The following is a 3,845-nucleotide window of genomic DNA, read 5'->3' on the forward strand; positions in this document are numbered from 1 at the left end:
ATTTGAGTCTAATTTGTGGTTCATTTGCAAAGCTATTTGAAGATCGTCATTTATGGATTCCAATTTATCTTGATCATTACTTTTGGGTCAGGATGAGAAGCACACAAAGGGGCAAGAGCATGAATACTTTTTTTTAACAAGTTTATCACACGCAATAGCTCCTTGATTTAATTTGTGAAGCAATATGATAATTGCCTAGGAAGCAGAAAGTAAAGAGAGAGAGAATTTGATGCTGCAGATTTTTACACCGTAATACTGTGTGCAACAAAATCACCAATAGAGGCACAATTTCAGAATGTGTATACTCACGAGAAGTTTAAGGAAGTTCAAGCACAATTCAGAGGAAAGGTGAATTGCATGACAAGATCAACACATTCCACTCTAGGTTTTTCGTCATATGAAGTTGTAGAGCAAGTTTCTAACTCAACATTCAATAAGTTTGTTGTTACTTATGACGCAATATCCCACGAAGTAAAATGCTAGTGCTTGTTGTTTGCGTAGTAAAGTGCTAGTGCTTGTTGTTCAACCGAAAGCTCCATTTAATAGAAACCTTTCTTACAACGAGTCAAAGATTGAACCTATAACCTATTTATTTTCTATATCCTCAGATGAGAATTTACAAAAAGGGCTTGAGAGGGCAGCAGATGGCTTTAGGAGCTTATCGCTTCAGATGCCTCAATGGCTTTGTTTCTCAATTTATTTATCGTATGCAAGAGAATGGTTGGACCATGTTCCCGCCTGAAAGCATATATTTCTTCCTATAATTCAAGTGAAAGAAATTACTTAATTTGAAATCAAATGAAATATGAAATGATTCAAAATTTATTAATTTAGAAATTACTTACCTGTTTCCAGTTTTTACATTTATATTTCCCATTTTCGATCTTTGCAGGATCAATTGTTTCCAGCCATCTCATCACATATATTCCGCAATCATAACTAAGAAAGAAATAAGAAAGTAAAATATGATTAATAGGAGAGACATAGAAAAGTACAATAAAACATATTAATAACAGTACTATAGCACAGAAAGATTTCTACAATGTTCGTTGACTATAGATCGTAATATATAGTGCTTCAACGCCCTCTCCATCATCCATCAAAGATTCTGTCCCAGTATAAACCCTCATCTGGGATACTATTAAGCCCTTTTAGTGTACTTTAATTCAGTAATAATTGAAGAAAACCAAGTCAACAAACAATGCTCAATCAGGCACAATGAGTGATTCATAATGGCTAGAAATAAGAGATAACTGACAACAAAAATATGTATTATGTAAATAACTTACAACAAATTTGTTCAAAGTTATTCTTGATTGAGGTGTTTCATTTTTCTTTTTCCTTTTTTTTTACGTGGTCAAGTACATAGAATGCCTTCTTCTTAACATCAGCAATCCACAACCACCAATGACCTCCATTGTAAACTAATGCAAACAACTAAAGTTTGGGAAAAGGATACAATATTTCAATCTAAATGATAACAAATGATAGAATTATTAAAGAAGTTTTAGAAATCACAATTTACAAATGGATGCGATGCTAGTTTTCTTTTGTCCAGAAAAGGCAAGAAGTCCTTAAATTTACTGATCCGGTAGGCCTTCTTAGAGTTTGGATCTATGTATTTGATAAACCCCAATTTTGTGGTTTATCTTGTGTTGAATTTAGGGAATTTTATTAACTTTTCTAACATTTATTCAATGAAATAGCATGGTTTTGTGAATTTCTCCTAATTTGAGATTAAGAGTTAAAACATGCCTTTTAAGCCTTTAAATTGCCAATTTTAATTCACTTTAATTCCATTTGATGCCTTGATATGTTTGTTAAGTGATATTAAGATTAGAAGGCAAAGATTGGGTTGAAGGAATAAAGAAAAAGCATGCAAAAATGGAAAATTCATGAAGAATGAGGATTTGCTGAACTAAAGGCCACGCGCACACGTCACGCGTATGCGTGAGATGGGGATTTTCTAGCAACGTACACGCGTCACCCACGCACATGTGTGATCAGAGAATCATCAAGCGACGCGCACGCATCATCCACGCGCACGCGTGATGTTGGTCACGTGAATTCACTAAAGGCAAAACGCTGGGGGCAATTTCTGAGCTCAAGGAGGCCCAAATCCAACTCATTTCTAATGCTTTTGAACCCAAGGATGGCAAGGGAATGGGGGGGAGGGGAGCAATCATAGGGTAGTTTTCAGCATGTTGTAAGTAGAATTCTAGAGAGAGAAGCTCTCCCTTCTCTCTTGAATTTAGTGTAGTTTAGGTCAAATCTTCTTGGATCCAACTTTTAATTCTTGTTTTGATTTAGTTTTCCCTTTTTAATTTCTTGTTGTTACATCTTTATTCTTCTAGTTCTTGTTGTTAATTTCCTTTTTATGTCATTTTTATGTTGATGCACTCTTGTTGATCTTAATTTCTTTTTAATGCAATCTTATGTTTCCATGTCTTTTTATGTTGATCTTAGTTACTATTATTGATTTCTTGTTTGTGTTAGTTATGGTTTCCATTAATTCTTGCATTTTGTGATGTTTACTTTTCTTGCACTCTAGGTGTTTGATAAAATATTTTCACTAGTTTTAGAGTAGTTTTCTTTACTCTTGGCCTAGGCTAAGGGAATTGGGTGACCATGAGTCATTGGGTCTCATTGATTTGGTGATTTGAGAACCCATAGTGGTCAATTTGATAACCATTAACACTAGCCTACTACTAAGTCAATTAGTTGCTAGGTTAGGACTTATGGATTGATGTTGATCAAGCCTATTTGACGTACTTCAAGCGTTGAGGTAGACATTGTACGTACTTCAACCATAGAGGTAAACTAAATGGGTTGGTCCCTCATAATTGTCAATATATGATTTGTAGACAAGGATGGTGATCTCAATTCCTATGCCTAGCTAAGAGTTCTTTTCCTTTCTTTATTAGTTCTTGTCATTTACTTCTTGTTATTCACTTTTCTTGTTAATTACCAAATCAAACCCCCCTTGCATCTTCATAGCCAATAATTGAGCACTTCATTGCAATTTCTTGTGAGACGACCCGAGGTTTGAATACTTTGGTTAATTTTCATTGGGGTTTGTACTTGTGACAACCAAAACTTTTAAAATTTGGTTGAGAATTATTAGTTGGTTTGGAACTATGCTTACAACGAATTTCCTTTTCTATTGAGAGAAATTCTAGACCGACAATAATTCTCTCTATCAAATTTTTGGCGCCATTGCCGGGGAATTGCAATGGTGTTATGTTATTGGCTATTGTGAATATGTGAATATTGTGAATATGTTTGCCTTTTTGCTTGTTTGTTAGCTTTTGTTTTTATTTGCCACCATGAATTCTCACCCTTTTGGCTTTGAGTGTGGTTACAACTATGTTGTAGGAGATGAAAATTACAATGAGAACATGCATCAAAGATGGAACAATCAAAGATGGGAGGAGCCTCAAGGATTTGATCACCTTTCTTGGCAACAACCTTCCCAAATGTGTTATAAGCAAGAGCCATTACAAGATGCATACCAAGACAATGGATATAGTGGACCTCCTTGTGATTATCAACATCCACCACCATATACCTATGAACCCTCTCCACAATATAGCCCTCAACCATCATACTCACAAGCCTCATACCACCAAACACCTCTATATAATCCCAATCCATATCTACCATACCAACCACCTTGTGAACCATATGAACCATATGTAGAACCACCACAATTTCATCCCCAATATCCTCAGAAACCACCACCTCCATACTATTACCAAGATGAACTACCTCCCATGTATGAGAACTTTTAACTACAAGATGAATACCCCTTTCCACCACAACCCTCCATGGAAGAATATCCATAT

The sequence above is a fragment of the Arachis ipaensis genome, chromosome B10 (genome assembly GCF_059453495.1).
Source record: "Arachis ipaensis isolate K30076 ecotype BB chromosome B10, ASM5945349v1, whole genome shotgun sequence".
Lineage (NCBI taxonomy): Eukaryota > Viridiplantae > Streptophyta > Magnoliopsida > Fabales > Fabaceae > Arachis > Arachis ipaensis.